At 39.9% G+C, this 22,851-nt stretch overlaps 1 long non-coding RNA gene across 2 annotated transcripts in view; it reads right to left on the bottom strand.

Moving 5' to 3' along the window:
- Window positions 1–897: 897 nt before the first annotated feature.
- The window catches only part of LOC110385322 (uncharacterized), a 32,442-nt gene continuing 10,488 nt past the window's right edge, over window positions 898–22,851 (bottom strand). Inside the window, exons 3-4 of one of the 2 annotated variants that reach the window (XR_002430618.3) lie at window positions 3,839–4,086; window positions 898–1,256 (exon numbers count right to left, since the gene is read on the bottom strand). This is a non-coding gene — a long non-coding RNA (uncharacterized LOC110385322). Of the gene's footprint in view, window positions 1,257–3,759; window positions 4,087–22,851 lie in introns of those variants that run through there. The other variant, XR_009974550.1, reaches the window with a different exon arrangement.

Below are 22,851 nucleotides of genomic sequence, written 5' to 3'. Positions count from 1 at the left end.
ATTAATTTAATGCACAACTATAGCCACACCCGAAACTCAAGTTTGCTGAAACAGGAAAAACAAAGTTTTTTAAACGAAGACTCATTACGTTCGCGTGCGCCTCGAGTATCGCAAGTGGAGTCTCGCCGCGCCGCCGAGGGAGCTCCGTAATCAATTCTAATTTATTTGATAGATACAGCGTCCTCAAAGGGGATGAACGTGTATCGCTAATGTGCTACCTTGTTTCCGAAGCGGTCGGATTGTTTTTTATGTTTTGAGAGAATTTGTAATTTACGACTATCCGGAGTGTTTGGTTCCTTATGTAATTATTCAATTTTTAGATTAATGGAATGAATGAGCCGGCAAGCTAATCCTACTTAGTTTTAAGTCATTGTCGGAGCCTTTTTTTTTCAGGGGCCGGGGGCCGAACTTCCTACGAGGTCCTCACGCCTAGGGGGCGCATGGGGTATGTGTGACTGATCCGCGACTGCGAACCGCGGGCCCAAGTATATTCATTGGCAGAGCCTAAGTTAATGCTGTCAGTCAGAAATTAGTCGTCTGGAATAAGCAAAAATAAAAATTATACCATGTTTCATTTCAAACATTTTATGTAAATCAAATCGTCAAGCATAGTTCGGGTAACTTGATAGATCGGTCGTCTTCTTAGAGCGTTCGTTAGAGTGAGAAATCAATTGTTTGGACAGGTACGTCCCACGGTGAGCGTCGAGGCCTAAACTAATCTTAGAGGATGTATGAAATAAACATTTCGTGTTTATTCGTATTTCAGGTGCTCTCCTTTCGCTTATGTGAATGATTTAAGGAATTAGAAAAAATAGTTTTGGCACTTCGGAGAAATGTATTAGTATGACGAGAATAAAGGTGACGGGCGAGTAATTTGTGGATTTAAAATAATGTACATTTTGTTGAACCTAATTTTTTTTTTTTTACATTTATTACCTACTTTACTGATAATTTTAGGAGAAAGAGAAAGCTCGCAGAAGAAACAAAGTAAAAAACAAATGCCAACAATAAAAGTCAAGGTGTATCAACAACATACGATAGCAAAATTCTGCAAACATAATTTGGCTGGAGAGAGGAAAAACATGATAGAATTAAACTTACAAATGTTGTGTTTACGAACGGAACACTACTCAGCCATAGACAGATCGTGTGCAGAGGGGACAGGGCTAAGTGTTGTAAAGCTTTTGAGACATCTTACGGCTCCATGATTGGTAGCGGCACTGTGATGTCTATCAGAGACGATCTTGTATCTTCATCTAAAACAATAGAAAAGATGGACACAGCTAACAACTTTATAAAAATAAATCAAATTTTTTTTTTTTAATGCCCTTGTAGGCAGACGAGCATACGGCACACCTGATGGTGAGTGGTTACCGTCACCCACGAACTTCAGCAATACCAGGGGAAGAGCCAAGCCGCTGCCTACCGTTAAGTATTCTCCACAAGTCTCGTTTGAAGAAGGATATGTCATAGCGCTCGGGAAACACCGTGGAGGGGAGCTTATTCCAAAGCCAGATGGTACGTAGCGAAAAAGATCTCTGGAAACGCACTGTGGATTAACGTATTGGCTCCAGGTAGTATGGATGAACTCTACTCCGGTGGCGGGCGGTGCGAGAGAGATATACCTCAACATAAATATCTGTATCAGAATATCAAGTTAGGTTATTAATTATTCAACGTGAAGATCCCTATACCTATACACCTGACGCATTCTCGAGACGTTTATCAGACCGTCGATCCATTTTGGTCCGCATTTGTGTGACCTACCCACAATTCCGTCTCTCAATGGTATAGTTGAAAATCTTACAAATACCGATGCTACAATGGAGCACAAATAGATGGAAGCCTTATCCGTTTTGGTAAGAATTTGATAAGATACCACCACCGGACAGCAAACGATTAGGACAGACAAAGAACACAACGTGAGTCGTATTGTTCACCTTGTCGCATTACATTAAGTCTAAATTGTATTGGTGAACGAACTCACCAGCTACCTAGTGTTGAGTAGTTACTGAAGGTCATATACATTTTCTATTTAGGAATATTCAGGATACAGGCGTGGCTCACACTTGCTCACAGTACATCCTACCATAGGCTAAGTCGTCGTGGCCTAAAGGATAAGACGTCTGGTGCATTCGTGTTGAGGGATGCACCGGTGTTCGAATCTCAGGCGGGTACCAATTTTGCTAATGAAATACGTACTCAACAATTGTTCACGATTGACTTCCACGGTGAAGGAATAACATCGTGTAATAAAAATCAAACCCGCAAAATTATAATTTGCGTAATTACTGGTGGTAGGACCTCCTGTGAGTCCGCACGGGTAGGTATCACCAACCTGCCTATTTCTGCAGTGAAGCAGTAATGCGTTTCGGTTTGAAGGGTGGGGCAGTCGTTGTAACTATACTTGAGACCTTAGAACTTTATATCTTAAAGTGGATGGCGCATTTACGTTGTAGATATCTATGGGCTCTGGTAACCAATTAACACCAGGTGGGCTGTGAGCTCGTCCACCCGCCTAGCAATAAAAAAAAAGATACTTACGCTATTCTACGATTTTCGTGCGTACGATCTTTATTACACGATGTTATTCGTCATCCAGGAAGTAATTCATGGGCACGCTTAAGTACCTACTCATTTCCTTAGTAAAATTGATACGCGTCTGCGGGACTGGGACACCGGTACAGTCAAATTTCTCGAAACAGGTCCTGTGTGTAACTCAATTTTTTATGCAGCTGGAACAGCGCTCCTATCGGTAAACGTAGACAAACGTTCTAACTCCATACAAATTTGAGCTAACTTTTACGCTATCGAGAAAGTTAAAAACTCGCACCATACACACCGCTGGCGTTTTATTCTTTAGGGTAATTTGTATTTTGTACCATATTTTGTACCGTATGTTTCATGGGGAGTGCTCTGAGGAATTGTTCGAGATGATACCGGCATCTCGTTTTTTCATCGCACCGCCCGCCACCGGAGTAGAGTTCATCCATACTACCTGGAGCCACTCCGGTCATCCACAGTGCGTTTCCAGAGGTCTTTTTTGCCATGTACCATCCGGCTATGGAATGAGCCCCCCTCCATGGTGTTTTCCGAGCGCTATGACATGTCCTTCTTCAAACGAGGCTTGTGGAGAGTATTAAGCGGTAGACAGCGGCTTGGCTCTGCCCCTGGCATTGCTGAAGTCCATGGGCGACGGTAACCACTCACCATCAGGTGAGCCGTATGCTCGTCTGCCTTCAAGGGCAATAAAAAAAAGGGTACAACAACATACACCCTAGTCTATTATGTATCAGTTACGATGTATAATTGTGGTTTTGACTACCAAGGTCCGTAATTATAGTACGTTGGTATAGAGTCCAATATTATGAAATCTTCATTTAATTTTGGAACGAAGTTCCTTATGGCACGATGCGGAGGGGTACCCTAACCGGGAAATAACGTCCGTAACGTAAGGTTTTTATTAGTAAAGCACACAGTGTACGACTTAACTTTGTAATAACGTACAAAAAATAACATATTTTTTTATCATTCATTGACCACGATCTCAGAGGGTTCGTTTGCGCAATACCTACACTAACTCTTATGCAAACAACCGTGAATGAAGTGTACCACAATAAGTTCGCACGTTACCGAATGACCGTGGGTTGTTGCGAAACCTCCAGTTTTATTTTCTTTATACCTCGAATAGAACTTAAAATTAATATTTTTATAATAAGGAACTTCGTTCTTATCTGGTGTCCCACGACAGTACACATCTTTTTTTTGTATTTGTCTAATCTTTATTGGCGTATTGAATTGTTTGATATTTGAATAAATAATTTTGTGGACATCGCACATGATTCGATTCTATGCGATGTATTTATTCTTCGTGAACGTTTTCATCAGACATTGTGCCCTCGTTCGCGGGTATCCTGTTTCCGTAATTCGCGTGGCCGTCGGCGCTGCCTCGGTTACTTTAGCTCCTCCTGTACCTATACACTTATAGTTTGCGAAGCCGTCTCGTCTTTCAGCCGCGTAAGCATTTATTTTTTGCCGAAAACGGATCGATACCGTTCGAGTTCCCATGGCAACCCGGGGAGAGCCCTGCAAGAGAATTGAATGGCAATTATGCTTTGATGTGACAATAGTTTGTGATAAGATTTTTTTCTGTCGACGGCGTTAAGCCTGAAATTGCTAATGGGATCAATGACAGTAATAAATTAGCACTATTTAGTAAGGTCATATTCTTGTCTTCCTTTTGACATAAGTTTGTCCAATATTCGTTGCTGTTTGTGGTCACAGCTCATATGAGTTCGAGTAATGATGTATAAAAGTCGTAATTCATGTCTTAAGATAGGCCACGGGAGTCATGTACTAGTGCCGTAGGTCTTTATTATAATACATCAGATTTTATACCCTTTTAAGCCAATATATAAAATTGACAAATTGATCCGGTGATTGACAAATTAAAGAGCGGACAGTTAGCGTGGTATGGACATGTGATGCGTAGAGAGAAGATGCATATGACTAGGAGATGTATGGAAATAGTAGTGCAAGGTAGTTGGGGAAAGAGGTCGACCGAAGAAGACATGGATGGAGTGCGTGAATGACGATATGAGAGAGAGAGGGGTGAGTGTTGAGATGATGGCTAAATAGAAGAAGAATGGAATAGAAAAATTCGCTGTGCCGACCTCACCTAGTGGGATAAGGTACTCCACTTTATCCCGCTAGGTATAGAAGAAGAGATATAAAATTAACACTTTTTCGCACTCATCATACTCGACTCGATGAATATAAACGTTTTCGAAGCATTAAAACGGCGCGTAGAAGTTAATGCTAAAACACTCAAGTTTAACGTACTACACCGCGTACTCTCCTCGGAATACGAATAGTCCTATTATATTCATACTACGAGAGTACGCGACTTGGTTTTTTCACCGGGAGCAGGGCTTTGGTGTTTCAATACCAAGTTAGGCCAATTCATGTTTTATTTACTAATTTTACGGTGAAGTTTTTTATTAATGGATTGGTATTTTTTTATTTATGGCCGCAATATGTTTTGGTTGCTCACAATAACTTGTTTTTTTTTTTGCTTAGGTGTGTGGACGAGCTCACAGCCCACCTGGTGTTAAGTGGTTACTGGAGCCCATAGACATCCACAACGTAAATGCGGCACCTTGAGGTATAAGTTCTAAGGTCTCGAGTATAGTTACAACGGCTGCCCCGCCCTTCAAACCGAAACGCATTACTGCTTCACGGCAGAAATAGGCAAGGTGGTGGTACCCACCCGTGCGGACTCACAAGAGGTCCTACCACCAGTAATTACGCAAATTATAATTTTGCGGGTTTCATTTTTATTACACGATGTTATTCCTTCACCGTGGAAACCAATCGTGAACATTTGTTGAGTACGTATTTCATTAGAAAAATTGGTACTCGCCTGCGGGATTCGAACACCGGTGCATCGTTCAACACGAATGCACCGGACGTCTTATCCGTTAGGCCACGACGACTTCAAAATTGTGTTGATAGATTTGCTAATTATGGCGATAGACGTGCTAGCATGGCTGTATTTTTAGTCTGGTTCTACTTCAAAGTAAACCTGTATACGGTCTTGGGTATTAAAATTTAATTAATGAACCTTTATTATAATTTTGTTGATAAAAATTCAAATCTAAATTAGATTTTTTATGAGGTTTTTTTTTCCATTCGTGTTCCCACCTAATGAGTAAAATAAGATTTTTTTTTGGGGTTTAAACCGTATAATATTTAGATAATATAGAGTTCTGAAAATCCCATTATGTAAAGTACTATTTTTGTAAATATTTGTTAATGATGGGATCCGCGTGCCTCAACTTGGGTAGCGGTTTTTTTTTGCTCTCAATTATCAAATGACTCTCAGCCCTTTCAAACAATAAGTGGGTATCGGACATTAAAACGCGAATTACACCTATCCACCTTCAGTCGCGCTTTCAGAGACTTGTATAACTACTTAGTAACTACTGTTGAGTGATGTCTAACTGCTGATTAGAATGAAGCCAATAGATATATCTGATAACAAGTCCGATGCGTATGTGTTTACAGAACGGAGTTTATTACCAGTCTTTCATCACAACTATTATACAATAAAATTCAATAAACGTAATGTTGGCGTCTACGTGTCTATAAAAACAAAACAAGAAATAACGGTCTCTACGTGTGCGTGCGTGGAGGGACGATCTTGTCTCACGGTCTAGAAATTTTTGCTGAACAACTACATGTTTTGTTGCGAGTCAGCGCTGGCTAGCTGGAGGGGCAGTCTGGCCACTGTTACCAATAAGATTAGCATTCGAGATGTTATCATTCTCTTTAACGTAAATACACTCTATAATACGCCGTGACTTTGTGAATTCTTAAGACAACTTCACTCAGTGCTTAGCCAGCTATAGTTTTGACCCCAAGATCAATTCTTGCGGGTGATATTAGAGTGACAGCTTTCTGTTTTCCGATGATCGGCAGCCGACCTAACGAAATAAAGATTGTTTGGTATTTATTTTATGCGCATCGAAATTCAGACAATAAAGTAATGATAATGAAAAACAATGATAATTACTGGTGATAGGACTTCTTGTGAGTCCGCACGGGTAGGTACCACCGCCCTGCCTATTTCAGCCGTGAAGCAGGAATGCGCTTCGGTTTGAAGAGTGGGGCAGCCGTTGTAACTATACTATACTTAGAGCTCATATCACAAGGTGGGTGGCGCATTTACGTTGTAGATGTCTATGGGCTTCAGTAACCACTTAACACCAGGTGGGCTGTGAGCTCGTCCACCAATCTAAGAAAAAAAAAATTAAAAAATCCCCATCTGTAGACGGTTCGAATAATATAGCAAGAAAGTTATGAAGGTAAGAATGGGTCTCAGATCGAGCGCACCAGTGAGAACGGAGAGACCTGTATTCGCTTCGTTTGCGAGAATACACAAGAGTTAAAATAAACATGTTTTTATTGAACAATACGTATGTGAATTAAGTCGTTTTATTAACATTTAAACGGCTCAAACAGACCGTGCGGGGGTTGAATGCGCGACATAAATTCCGCGGCATAGCGCGCTCTCTCTGACCGCTCCGTGTCGTTTATATACATCTGTGTATATATGTGTATAATACATAGTCTTTAGCTTTATGTTTGTGATGGAATTGTTTGTGAGCATGTTTGTTCGGTCGCCGCAACTGTATCGTGGTAACGGTGTTGGATAGTTACTGAAATTTTTACTATTTTTAAATAAACATAAATACATTATTATTTACATACATAAATATTTGTTTTCGTATTGAATTTGGGATATGAGAATGGAATGGAACAAAACTATTATTATTATTGTCTTTTTGATTTTAATTTTAAAAGTAACTAGAAGGTAAACTTTATTTTTGTTATTAAAAAAAAAAACAGACTTTTTAGGTGTCGCAAAAAAATAATCTTTTAGGCGGGCTGTGATCGTTGCGTGGTCTAGTCGCGTGGCAGACCCGCTTGCGGGCGACGGATCACCGAGGCGATCCGCTTGGTCCTCTCACATCGGGTTAATCGCAACCGAGGACCGTTCACCTTCCGGCCGAAACAGATACTCACGAGACACGGCTGTTTCAGTCGCTACCTGCACCTCGTCGCCCGAAAGGGAGCCGACTCTGGAGTGACAACACTACAGTAGCTGCTGTGAGGACACGGCGGAGGATATGCTTGCGTACGAACAGCACCGAGCCCTTGTCGTGAAGACAGGATCGGACCGGTCCATCATATCGTAGAAGAAGGCTGCGGAACGGGACAGGGAATCTCTTCTTCCCTCTCAGCGCTGTACCGCCAACGCCCAGCTGGGTGCCGGTGGTGGTTTTCGTTCAGCGCTGGTCTCTATGAGGAGATAGAACTCCTCTCGGTGTTGGTCACGGGGTGACCTGAGGGGGTCGAGGCTGCGCCGCACGCTGCCGTAACTCTAGCGCGCTAGCACAAGGAGGATGGAACTCAGTAACTAATAATAATAATAAAAATCACGGCTGGCCTTTGATATTGTACAGTGATTGTCCCATTTAACAGGATAGCATATATTCTTCGCGTTAGAAACCGTCGGGAACATCATCGTTATGACATTATCGTTTTGGCTTTGAATGCTCCACATAATGGCACTTGTACACAAGGTTCACCTGCCGTGCTACACTGATAAGTTCACACACGTGTTCGTTGAAGCGTTCGCTTCGCTTTAAAACTTTTCAGAAACTCCAACAGCTAGGAACTTTAACAGAAATGAGATCAAGTTCCCTATAGAAAACAGTAAGTACAGCGGGAGCTAGTATTTAGCTTTAACGAACTTTACACAAACAAAAACTTTATTAAATGTGTTTTTTTGTTGTTGCTTGGATGGGTTGACGAGCTCACAGTTAAAAAAAAAAATGGGTGGTGTTACCTACCCGTGCGGACTCACAAGAGGTCCTACCACCAGTTTTTTCCAGTATGCAACGGCTCGGCTGTGCTCAGGGCTCATTTATTTCGGTCACTAGTTACCATTAGGTCGGTCACGATCTTGTCTGCCTTAGTAGCAAAACAAAAAGCTAATTATGGATGGATAAGATGCTCTTATCTTAAGCCCATGCGGATGGGTACTACCGCCATTCCTTTTACAGTTTAGAAGCAATTGTGCTTTGTGGTTTGAAGGGAAACTTCGACCTCATGCTTCACATGTTCCACACGTTGTAATATCACCGGTAACCTCTCAACACTAAACCGGCAGTCAGCTTCTTGACTGTGCTATATAATTAACTAGCGACCCGCCCTCGCTTCGCTTCGGAAACTGTAATTTATTATTGATTTCTCCACTATTTAATGGATGTTATTATACATATAAACCTTCCTCTTCACTCAATCTATTAAAAAAACCGCATCAAAATCAGTTGTGTAGTTTTAAAGATTTAAGCATACATAGGGATATAGGGACAGAGAAAGCGACTTTGTTTTATACTATGTAGTGATACGTAAAACGGTCAAAGCGTCTGTTCCTTAATCATAAAAGAACTCATCTTATACCTTCTACAACGTATCTACAAACTTCATCCACATTCAAATGGAATCCTGAATACAGTAATAAACAGAAATGAATAAAAATGAATATTACGTTAGGCGGCGTCGAGATTGTAATGCGATAAGATAGGGGTGCTGTGTCGCCATAAACCACGATCAAGGGCGCCAGACATCTGCGACAGATCAACATATATTATATAAATGTATTAGAGATACCGGAGTGGAATTTCACGTTAGCAGCGGAGCGTTTGGATTACGTACATAGAGGTATGTATTGGCATCGATCGTAATACTTTTCCTGGTGGCAGGACCTCTTGTGAGTCCACGCGGGTAGGTACCACCACCCTGCCTATTTCTGCCGTGAAGCAGTAATGCGTTTCGGTTTGAATACAGCTTTCAGGCAGGAAGGAAGGTTTCGGGGCAGCCTTTGTAACTATATTGAGACCTTAGAACTTATATCTCAAGGTGGGTGGCGCATTTACGTTGAAGATGTCTATGGACTCCAGTAACCACTTAACACCAGGTGGGCTGTGAGCTCGTCCACCCATCTAAGCAATAAAAATAATAATACTGTATTTTATGGAGTAATCAGTAAATGACGTTAGTACGCGATAGTGAGCCGCTAATTACATCTCAGAGCCGGCTCACGCAGCGGCCGATCTTTAACGCCCTGGTCACTGATAGATCCACCCGATGTTGCGATACGTTTTTAGTTTGAATGGTAACAGCAGCCAAAGCATAGGTCAGGCGTCAACTTGCTCAACCTCTCGTGAGGACTTCCCAACGGATCGCGAGTCCGATCTGATTCTTGCTGTATTTGCGAGTCCGATCTGATGGTTTTAGATCTGTATTCGCAAACTGGCTATGCTTGAGTTTGTAGGTATATAGGAGCGAGTGGTATTGCTCGGTAGACCGACGGTCCGAATGTGATTGTTCGGAACTTGTGTATATGCAAGCTTGTGTATATTCATGCATCTGTTAAATATCTTGCGTTGTATAATGGCTACCCGCCACAAGCTGGTAATGCTCAGGCATGCTCAGGTTGCCATAAAAAACATATATATTTCTGTACGTCATATCTCACGGACCGCTCCAAGTAAAACGCTCCCTTGACAGCTACCTTTAATGAAATTCCCCCAACAAGTTTCTCAAAACAAAGTTCAAAGTTAAATTTAATTTTTCATTCTAAGGGTAAACGCTGTGTAAGAGAAAAAGTATCAACAGAAAATAGTAATTTCAACGCTGAATTGTACAAAAACTCAACGAGTGCATGGAGACGTGGCACAAAGCACACTTCAATATCGCGGACAGATGTACTTTACATAGTGCAGGAGACACGCAGGATCACCACAGATATAAGTAGTTCACTTAACTGAATACTTAACCTTTTCATTGGACTAATTTTCGCGAGATATAATTAACTATAATGAGTAAGGCGCTTTCTGTATGTGTCTTCTTTTTTATTGCCCTTGTAGGCAGACGAGCACACGGCCCGCCTGATAGTGAGTGGTTACCGTCGTCCATGGACTTAAGTAATGCCAGGAGCAGAGCCAAGCGGCTACCTACCGCTGCCAACCTGCTGTTTGTTTCTGTTTGTTGTTTATTTGATGACTTACTCGTTTTGTCATTCGGAGATTAACAATTAGTTGTCCAATTCGGTAGAGAGCTGGGATAATAATTGATTATTAATAATGAGTTGCGGATATTTTGAAATTTCAAAATACTATATCTTACATACAATACAAACTACAAAATACAATATTTTTGATTTTTGTTATAGTTTCAGTCGTGGTTAAGTAGATCCGTTATATTTGATCCCACTGAGGATTCAAAATTCAAGGGTTTATGAAAGTTTGCAGATGGCCGCAGCAAATTACAATTCGGAAAGCAATTGCGAAGTAATAAAAGAAAAGGCACGCGACTTTGAGCATTAGAGTGATTAATTAAAATTAGTGACTTGTTTCCGCGGCACCGCCGTAATTCAGTTTTCATAACCCTTCTTTTTATTTGAATGTCTATATTTTGCATGAACTGCGTCAAGAGGGAGGCGACGCGACGTCTGCATCCACTACCATGAAAACTCGAGTGTAAAATATTGTATCACTAACCATATTGAATTCAAGTTCGGACTCGATTGGGTCCTTACCGAACTGAATTTTTACAATTCCAGTGCCTCTTTCACGGTGCTTTCATTTTAGTGGTAATTTTATTTTCGAAAAAGCGTTTTAAAAATTTCCGCTTTATTTTCTCTTGCTAGTAGGTAGGTAGGTGTTTAGAGCTTTTTCAGGATGTTCATGTTTTTACTTTTTAAATATATTTTATTTAGATTGAATTGAGTTAAATTTGCTACAATAGGATGGCATTGGTATCGATAGTAAAATTGAGATAATGGGTACTTCGATACTAGATCTGTGAATTAACAATGTTGGATTTTTTTTTGTTTTTTTTTTTTCCCTACCTAAGCTGATAGCCTTAGGGGCTATTTCAGCGTAACCGTGGCTAGTAGGTGAGCTCACGGGGCTCAAACCTGATGACGATGCTAACACGAACCCTAGCAAGAGCCGTGCTTCGCAGAATCTACCACCGGATCGGAAACGCGACCCACTGAGAAGATCCGGCGAGAAACTCAGTGGGCTGTGTCTGAGAGTTAATTTACTCGTCGAGCCCTTCGTCGCAAGCGACGGGTTCGACGAGAACGGTGACCGGTGCTTGAAGTACCTAAAAGCACCGTTAGTGGATCGGGAGGATCCGAGATGACGTGTTTTGGGCGACGTCGACTGCTTTCCATTCTGTCCGCAGAATCGGGAATGAAACAATGTTGGATTCCCGCGCGCTAATATCATAAATATACCAAATACGTGTCCAACACGCGCTCACGAATAGTTTCCATGATGAAGGAATAACAGTGTAATAAATATGAAATCTCCAACTCTTATCAATTTGCAAAATCACTAGTTTTACCTCATGTCTCAAAGAGGGTGGCGGCGTACACGCAAAAGTAAGGTAAGAAGTAGTTCGTTCGTCGTCAGATCAATCTGATATTTCTCTATAATAATGTACATTAATATGTGATGTCCACGGGCTTATAGTTCAGTCCCTGCTTCATTGAAGTGAATTAAAGAATACAAATACAAATGTTTAAATTATTTGCACATTTCATAGACCAAGAAATCAATTTGAAATTTACTGCGAAATTTACTAAAATTTTCACATAATATTTTATAATTAGAAGCACAGGACGAAACCCAATTAAGTTAGCGAGTTGTTAATGACGTGAGGTATGAGAACACCTATTCAGGTTATTTAATATCATAAAAATTGTGTATTTTCCTTCAATAGATGTCTGTTTAATTTTCCACATTTTGATCAAGGCTTTTGCTGTTGATAGGACGTCTTGTGAGGAGTGCACACGGGTCGGTACCGTTATCCTACCTGTTGCCTTCGCGAAGTAGTGGTGTATTCCGATTTGAGGGGTGGCAGAGCCGTTATAAAAACCAATTGATTTCAGATAGACTTCAGACTTCACGCTCCAATCGGTGGAGACGTTCATGTTTCCACGTTTATGGGTTTCGATAATCACTTAACATCACATGAATCATCATGAAACATCACACGCGGTCTCGTAAATATATCCAGTTGAATAAAAAAAAGCCAGTTAGTGTTCAGAAAACCTACTTATGAGAATAGCAAACAAAATTAGTAGTAATCACTCGTGCATCAACTAAAAAGCTACTGCTAGGTGACCAGATCAATACGATATCCCTAATTTGTCGAACAACATCAAATGTTTGGTTGCCCTTAGTTTGCCTTTGCATTTAGTAATAGATGTCACTGTAAATTTGACTAAGAATTAAATGATCGGATCGTTTGGAGCCTCTGGGTCTGCGGAGGGACTTCGGTTCCCTCTGTATTTTGTACCGTATGTTCCATGGGGAGTGCTCTGAGGAATTGTTCGAGATGATACCAGCATCTCGTTTTTACCATCGCACCGCCCGCCACCGGAGTAGAGTTCATCCATACTACCTGGAGCCACTGCGATCATCCACAGTGCGTTTCCAGAGATCTTTTTTGCCACGTACCATCCGGCTATGGAATGAGCTCCCCTCCACGGTGTTTCCCGAGCGCTATGACATGTCCTTCTTCAAACGAGGCTTGTGGAGAGTATTAAGCGGTAGGCAGCGGCTTGGCTCTGCCCCTGGCATTGCTGAAGTCCATGGGCGACGGTAACCACTCACCATCAGGTGGGCCGTATGCCCGTCTGCCTACAAAGGCAATAAAAAAAAAAAAAAAATGAGATATAAATTATGAACACTTTTTTTCAGTTATACTAGTACCTAATCATACTCGGATATTGTTATTCCTAGATTAACGACGTTTATTAATTACATCAAAGTTTTAGTTTCCGAATATACAAAGTGAGAACTGATGATAAATCGTCTAGCTGCACACAGCGCGAGCCAGACTTGTCACCTCCAACAGTCGCACTGAAGTAGCTGATTTGTCGCGCTCTCGACTTGCTAAATGTATTTTGGATTAACTAAACTTTGTGTATTAGATGTTAAATTAATGGTGCAATTCGATTTGGACAAGATTTTATTTCGAAACTTTATAGAAGTTTTAGAAATTTGTTCTTAGATGGAGATTTAAAAATTTCATTTAGAGAAGATGGAACATTGAAAAAGCTTTTTGAGTCTAGAGCGTGTATATTATGCAGGTTGATAATGACAAAGACACGACAAACTTGTAACCTGTTTACTGTGCGATGACTTGACACAGACTGATCTAAGATCGCTACAAACTTACAACAAACTTACTTCTTACGGTAGGAAAAGAAATAATTGAAGACGCGGCACATACATGAGACAAATATGTCAGTAATCCACGGATTAACTATGCCATTACAGGGTCCACCGCGTTGCTGAGAGAATGCTAGTGAACTATAGATCCTGGTGTAGGGTTAAGGGGTTCCTATAAATATGTATTACGCTCACCTAAATTCTCCGCATTCCTCTCGGGCGTAGACAAAATTGATAAAAACCAACTACTGTAGCTTTAGGTGTTCATTCAAGTATATAATTTACGGAAGTTCTTGATGAGCCAAGGCTTTTTAGTAGACTACAGAGAGATTTCGCTGGTACACCTTTCGCTCTTATTTGGACAGCATTTAAACTAACAACATGTTCATTTATTATTAGTTCCTTCGTAAATTCTTTTGAAGTGAAACTTCTTTAGGCGCATGAGGTTAAAATTTTTACAGATGTAACGTCACGCAGGTATGCAACGGAAGTGTCGAAATTTTTTAATACAGCGCCATCTATGAGATTTTTTAATACTAACGTGCGTATTAAGCCCCTTGTAGTGAATTTCAATTTAGGATTATACGTGACGTTAAAATATCGATTTACAGAGGGTGCTACCTCATACTAGAAAAGTTGATTTACAATTATTTACTAATGACAAAATTTAACATATACTTAGACATTTAGGATAATTGTATTTTAATTTTTGAAGGTTTCACTTCTAACACGTGTGAATTGCACACGTTTCTTTTTTTTAAACTGGTCTTTAGGTGTATTTTTTGCCACGGAACAGTAAGATTTACAACTAACTCACATTAGACTGGCGTAGTTTACATAAAAATGAATAAGTGGAAAAATTACAATTTGCATAACAGGTGATACCTGTGATTTAGTTTGTGCTCTAAGGTATTCAGAGTGTAAGTAAAATGTCCGACGGTTGCTTGTCAGCTAATCAAAGCTTAAAATATATAGTAATCAAAACGATACAATATCTCGAACCCAATAACGTGAAAGATAATAACAAAAGCAAAGAAAGTTAGGTGAATTAAAGTTAGAAATAATCCTAGCTCAGCTTACGTGACGTATTATTTGGCGCGGCTTTCCTTGGATAATCCCAACGAAGAATACACTCATATTGCATAGATAACATCGACAAGGATTGGGGCGGATTCTGTTGCAAGGAAAAATGTGTGAACGATTTCTTTATAAAGTTTTAAAGTTTTTTAGCTCCGTTTTTAATTTAAAATTCGATGAAGCGAAAAAGCGACATTGGTGGTAGGACCTCTTGTGAGTCCGCATGGGTAGGTACCACCACCCCACCTATTTCTGCCGTGAAACAGTAATGCGTTTCGGTTTGAAGGGTAGGGTAGCCGTTGTAGCTATACTGAGACCTTAGAACTTATGGGTGGGTAGCGCATTTACCTTGTAAATGTCCATGGGCTCCTGTAACCACTTAACACCAGGTGGGCTGTGAACTCGTCCACCAATCTAAGCAATTAAAAAAAACTGAAAACCTATAAACACACATTAATAGGACTGAGAGAATGGGATTGAATAAATAAATAAAACTCACAAATAGGAACAAATCACGCACATTCGTCCGACACCAATTTAGGATTTCTTGTGCTATGGGTACCAGAGACTCACATACATACTTATATACGTTCAAATATATAGATAACAAACACCCAAATAAAAAGCAAACAAACCTGTCCATCACACTTTGCCCGATGTGGGAATCAAACCCACGACCCTCTGTGAAACGATCAGGAGCGCTAACTACTGCTCTGAGGCTTGTGAATATTGCACATAAGTTTTTTTTTCAGTACAGAATATGTAGACGAGCTCACCAATGAGGTGCTACGTGGTTAATAGAACTCACTAGACGCCACAACATGACTGCAGAGAGAGAATCGGAAAAACATTGAACATAAAACGGCCCTCCCTCTAATCCGACTCTGATCACAAAGTGCCGTTCTCCCGTGTTTCCGTAGCAGCAAGCGGCTTAATCCCGGGAGATACAGCAGCGGTATACGAACACTGGATTTTCTATACCTTAAACTGAAATATATAGAGATTTGCCCAATTACCCACCTAGCTACAAATCGTCTCCTTGGCTTAAGTGTGTTTACGTTCGATGTGGCCCTGCGGCTTCATTCTGACTATTGTTTATGCCCGCTATGATGTTACTGTGAATCACATTTAGTTAATATGTCAGTTTGAAGGGTGGGGCAGCCGTTGTAAGTATATTTGAGACCTTAGAACTTATGGGCTCCAGTAACCACTTAACACCAGGTGGGCTGTGAGTTCGACAACCCATCTAAGCAATAAAAAAAACCATGTACCATAATATGTATTTCAGAGGTAGGCAGCGGCTTAGCTCTGCCCCTGGTATTGTTGAAGTCCATGGGCGACGGTAACCACCATCAAATGGGCCGTATGCTCGTCTGCTTACAATTGCAATAAATAAAAAATTCTAATAAATAATATCAAAACCTCTGGCTTAATAGATAATATGACTGGTGCATTGTTATACTTATAGATGGTAGATTGATAATTTTTGACTAGCCATCCAGTTCCTACGCCACCGAAGCACCGTGGTTTGTGAGTAAGATCGATGTTCACTGCGGTCTAGGCGTCGGAACAGCATCGGAATGCTACTTTATAAATTTGCAAACACATCATGAATCGATGAAAATACAATAATTTTACAACTTCGCTCCAATATCCTCCAATACCATTAACAACAGGAAACAAACTATGTTAAAATTAACTGTTAATACGGTTTGCTATTTAAGCGGTTGTTTTTATTCTAACATGTATTTATGTTATTACAAAACCAACTGTCTGATGTTCCTCGTTCGGAGTACGTCGATGTCACGGGGTACAATTTCACGTTGTATTCGGTCGGGGCGAAAAATGTTCCGCTCAGGATCTTTGGGCTTACCGAGAGCTTAGGAATTGAAATTCAATCATTCCTTGTAATACTGCACTATTGTGTTATAGTTCTACTTTTTTTCGCTTACCTATTTGCTGATAGCCTAAGAGGCTATTCCAGCTACGCCCGAACGGGCAGGTGAGCTCACTGGCTCAACCTGAGAGAATTGGCTAACACTAGCCCTAGCGAGAGCAGAGAATCGTAGAATCACTGAGAAGATCCGACGAGAAACTCAGCGGGCTGTGTCTATGGGTTAGTTTGCTCATCAAACTCTTCGTCATAATCTTAGTTCTACATGTTTGTCTTGAACTAACACAATGCTTTGCTATTGTATTTTCCTCGGAGACTGCTACGAAAAATTACTTGAAATGATCCCAAGCTACTTTTACCGTTGCCTCACCAGTTATAATCAATGACTATACTCTGGAAACGCTGCGTTTATCTACTGCGGGTTTTAAAGTATTATTTTTATGATGTTCTATTCGACTCGGAAACGAGAACCTTCCGAGAGCTCTGGCAGACACGGCTTTTATAAAACTGAAGGTTTGAAAAGGGTCCTCACTGAAAAACAGACAGAAACTTGATTCGGTTCTTGGTATCGCTGTTACCCATCAGCGCTAGTAATGATGCGCCGGCTAAAATGATGGTCAACATATCAATAAACACTAAATTACGTTTATTTGACAAACAAAACAAACTGCTCACTGAATAACTCGTTTGTATAATTAACCTCGCTAATGGTTTTATTACCAAAGCACGTTTGATAATTGCCAGAACTGTACAATAAACTTATTATCTTTCGTAATTAATGTTAATAAATGCATTTGTTTGGACTTTTGCCAAGTTTATCGCTACTGTAAGACTGTTAGAAGATTAATTCACTAAGATCAAGATTCTGCTTTGTGACTATTCTCTAGTTAATTGTAATTGCTATTTTGATAAATGTATTATTTGTTAAAGTCTTCTTCGGTACATTATACCGTGTCCTATGGTCCTGATTACTAGACCTCGGGGTAGGGGTACGATTCTCGACAAACGACTAAGCGAAGGTAACATATTGACGATGACGGTGATGGTCACGGTTTCTTTGAGTAATATCTTCGGCAGCCAAGTCCCATCCCTTACGTACATGTACATCTTCTATATATATAAAAATGAATTGCTGTTCGTTAGTCTCGCTAAAACTCGAGAACGGCTGGACCGCTTTGGCTAATTTTGGTGTTGAATTATTTGTGGAAGTCCAGAGAAGGTTTAAAAGGTGAATAAATATGAAAATGCTCGGAATTATACAAAAACACACAGTTTTGTTTTTCCTTTGATGTGGCCCCCGTCGGACGCATTCCTTTTGTTTTTTTAAAGTTTATTTTATACAAAAGTTTAGGTCTTTTATTTATCGATTGAGTACGAAGTCTGCCGGGTCAGCTAGTATACAATAAATATCCAATCCGTAAAACGTGCATCAAAATCGACCTGATAGATTTTGCGTTATTTCCAAACGAACATGATCAACAGGTATGCAAATTGTAATGCAAATATATTGATATCAGATAGTCAACGGTGAGCATTCGTAGCCCTTTGAGTTTCTCGCCGGATCTTCTCAGTGGTTTACGTCTCCGATCCGGTGTAGATTTTGCCAAGCTCTTGATAGGGCTAGTGTAAGCAACGTCGTCAGGTTAGAAACCCGAGAGCACACAAAAAGCAATAAAAAAAAAGCACACCTACTTGCTCGATTACGCTGGCATAGCCTGTAAAGTTATCAGCTTAAAGTAGGCAAAAAAAAATCGTATTCGTGAGCAAAGAAGATAAGTATTTACCTTGTTAGTCTTGGCTTCAGTAAAATATCTTAGAATCATCAAACTAGTTGTAAAGCTCGGTAATAATATAGTTTGTTCGAAAGCTCTCGCGTCATTAGCGGTTGCATAACACGCTCCTTACACGCGGAGAAGAACTTCAAGTCATGAGGTCGCAGCGGTTGTAATCTGTCAATTTAACTTACTATTTGATTTAGGAACTGAAATGATTTTGAATTTAAGTTGCATAGCTGACAGTGTCATTGCCACGGAAGTGTTCTTTGTAGAATTTCATAAACCGCGTTTTTTATATATTTCCGGTGTTTATAGCACAGGAAAACTACTAAATTATTGAACGTGGAACTTTTGTCTTTTTGTATAATAGAATATTAGTTATTGAACAACACAAGCAAAAAGTAAAGGCAGTGTATTAAGTTTATTTGCAAGACCACTTTTTTCAGTTGCAAATCTTTCTTGGTTATGCAATCTATCACCAGCATACATAAGTCTTATTATCTATGATCACTCCTCCTCCTCTTTGCATCGGTTTCCTCATTACTGAGGGTCGTGGTCATGGCCTTGAAACAGTTTGTTTTTTATAGTGCACCGCCATCTGTTCCTATCTGCAGCTGAGTGCAGAGCATCGTGCACTGTGGTATCCAGGGCTGCACGAATCTGGTCCGTCCAACGGGTCGGGTTCCTGCCTCTTGGTCGCTTGCCCTCGACCTTTCCAGTGACCACCAATTTCTCCAAGTTGTCTTTCCTTGCGATCACTAAACAGTCATAATTGCCATGCCAAGACGTGTCATCTCGTCTACCACTTTCCATACTGCTGTAGCCCCATTCATTTGTTCGGAAATATATTCAGCTCAATTCATAATGATTTCAAAGTTATACCTACGTCTATAATTAAACAGAATATTTTCATTTAAAACTACTTATTTATACAGTTCGATCTCGCGAATACTATTGTCCTTTCATTATTTCCTCAAGTTTCGAATATTTTACGGTCCTCGTAGTCACGGACGGCTGATATAATTATAGCAGACGACTCGCAAAAACCTACTAAAATTAAACTAGAACATTTTATGTTCAAAGCTGTTTTTTCCTCCTACTATTTGTATTTCTCAAAGCTCTGTTTTAATCTAAACAGTAAAAACATTAGTCGCTAAAGCTCTTGTTTCCTGTTAAGCTTTGCGTTTGCTCTGAGAGACCGTCGGCACATGATGCATCCGCAAGCAATTTGGAACTTGCTCTATACCTGGCATAGTTTTATGTGATACTAGAGAACCGCCCTCGCTTCGCTTCGGAAACATTAAATTTTATTATTGATAGGCGAGTCCCGCCATGTTGCGCGCGGTACGACAATAACTGCGGGTGACGCCGCGGGGCGAAGCTAGTCTGAAATCAGCTACCTATTAGTGAAAGTCTCATATCAAAATCGGTCCAGCCGTTCCACAGATTAGCCGGAATAAACAGACAGACAGACAAAAATTGTAAAAAATGTTATTTGGGTGTATGTACCGTGTATATATTTATATGCATGTAGTAAAAAGTGGTTATTTCAATGTTACAAACATACACTCTAGTTTTATTTATATGTATAGATTTAGAGTGCTGAAAGTAGTCAAGTAGTAAGTTGTTAAGTAAGGCACCCTAAATGAGCTAGTGTTCTTGGTCTATGAGTATCTTAGCTTTGTCAGCTCCATCTACCCATCTTTACCCCACTACCCCCCATATAGGTTAAGTTTTGCAGTCGGAGTCTAGTATCTACGTTCAAATGTATTGGACATTGACCTGATTTTTCTAGGCAAACATTATCTTTAACGAATATTGTGAATGCTATTATAGTAGAATGCATTACTATCTATGTTCCCTGGATGTCTCGTATATGTTTATTTTTAACAAATCGGATTAATAGAAAATCTTAGGACCTGCAGTGGCGAACGTATAATTTAATTTCATATACTGTCGTGATTTATGGATAAGACCATTCGTATCAAGCGATGCAACTCTGCTAGTTCTAATCCCGCAGCGCAGACTATACTATTTTTTCTCTATTAAGTGCCTAACACTCATCCACCAATAATATGGAATAGATGGAAGAACAACACTTGTAATAATAATCAAAATGGCCAAATTATGAAGTAAAATTACTGGTAGTAGAGTGCGTTGGGACATCCTGCTTGTTCCTACCGCGAAGCAGTCATGCATCTTGGTTTAATGTCTCAATGCGTATGGCACCCTTAATTTTTACTGGTGGTAGGATCTCTTTACCTCTTGTGAGTCAGCACGGGTAGGTACCACCGCCCTGTCTATTTCTGCCGTGAAGCAGTGTTTCGGTTTGAAGGGTAGGGCAGTCGTTGTAACTATACTGAGATCTTAGAACTTATATCTCAAGGTGGGTGGCACGTTTACGTTATAGATGTCTTTGGGCTTTAGTAACCACTTAACACCAGGTGGGCTGTGAGCTCGTCCACCCATCAAAGCTATAAAAAAAAAATTATAAATTTGCAAACACATTATGAATCGATATAATTTTACAACTTCACTCCAATATCCTCGCACGAAATATCCAAATAAATTGATGGTTCTTAATCGATAATTTAACTATAAAACAAAGGCCATCACAGAGTAAGTATCGGAACAGTGTGACAAGCGCACGTCTGAACTATCCGTAATGTGGAGAAGTCCTCCCGATCCCACGAGCGAACACTTTAAAAGGAAAACTTTGTGCATGCCCTAGAGGTAAACAAATAGATTGTTTCCGCTGTTGTTGAAAACCAAATTTATTTCCTAAAATGTTTTGTATTCGATATTTGAATACAAAAAATGCATATTATTTATTTTTAAATTGTTTTGATTTTCTATTTTTTCATGGTAGGTGAGTAAGTTTTTTATTTTTTTTATTTTTTTATTGCTTAGATGGGTAGACGAGCTCACAGCCCACCTGGTGTTAAGTGGTTACTGGAGCCCATGGACATCTACAACGTAAATGCGCCACCCACCTTGAGATATAAGCTCTAAGATCTCAGTATAGTTACAACGACTGCATTACACTTCAAACCGAAACGCATTACTGCTTCACGGCAGAAATAGGCAGGGCGGTGGTACCTACCCGCGCGGACTCACAAGAGGTCCTACCACCAGTATTGGGTCGTTGAAGTTCGTATATCTTTTTTGTTTTGCCTCTTATTGCGTCTAAAAACTGTACAAACAACGGTTTTACGATTATTATTTACGACCACACATGACTCCTTCTTTTATGCGCGTTCAATTTTGCAATTCAGACAGAATAAAATGAAAACAAAAATTAATAAATAAAAAAATGGAACGTTTTTTAACCCTAATATTCGTTAGATTACTACCTTATCACTTACACGTCTGGTGAATCTAGGATAACCCCTTGAAGTTACTAACATAGCTAGTAGCAGTAGTAATAGTAAATAGTCCATTAGTCCGGTAGGAACAATAATTAAATACACAATCTGAGCTTGCGAAGGAGTGGCAATGCTCACCATGCGAACCATACTTTTTCATATGAACTTGAGCATTGTCTCATCACCTTGTTTGATATTAAAAATGTTACGAATTTTACTACAATAACTTGTCACTGAATTCTGTCTAAGTTACCTCATAGTTTTAAAGTGTTCCATTTAGAATAATTTAAATAAATGTTTTTATTTATTTTTACTATTTACCTGGTGGTACCAAGTATTAGTTACAAATTATTCAAGGGACACCATTGGCAGGTGAGCTAGTAAAAGTAGACTAGTAAAGTTGACGCAGTAATATAAATTTCTGCAAGCCAGGGTTAACACCCCAGCTTTCACTACATTCCTATAATAATGGTATAGATGATACACGAAAATTATAACCACACTCCTTTATGAAATGTCGTCAACCATCTTAAGACGAGGTGTCGAAGATTCAATTGTACTTATTTAAGGCCTGTTCCAGTTTCAAATCGGCACACACCCTACTTCGAGGTAAAAATAGCCAATATGATGATGCTGGCTTATAATACGTCATACCAGTAAATACTATTCTAGACCTTCCTCACAGATGCTTGTCGCATCACGCTGCTTTATAAATCTTATGACGTGGAATGACACCGGGTGACGTCATGACATAATTTACGTCCCAAATTAGAACTGGACTTCATAAAATACCTACAATTCCATTCCCTAATTTCGCGCATCAAAAATAAAACGAGTCCATTGCAGTCAAATTACGAAGGTTTATACAAAAAGGTAACGTCCCCGGCATGGTTGAACGAAGCTCCAAAAACAAGAAGTCA

This window comes from Bombyx mori, chromosome 12 (genome assembly GCF_030269925.1).
Source record: "Bombyx mori chromosome 12, ASM3026992v2".
NCBI lineage: Eukaryota > Metazoa > Arthropoda > Insecta > Lepidoptera > Bombycidae > Bombyx > Bombyx mori.
This window is presented reverse-complemented; position numbering and strand designations above follow the sequence as displayed.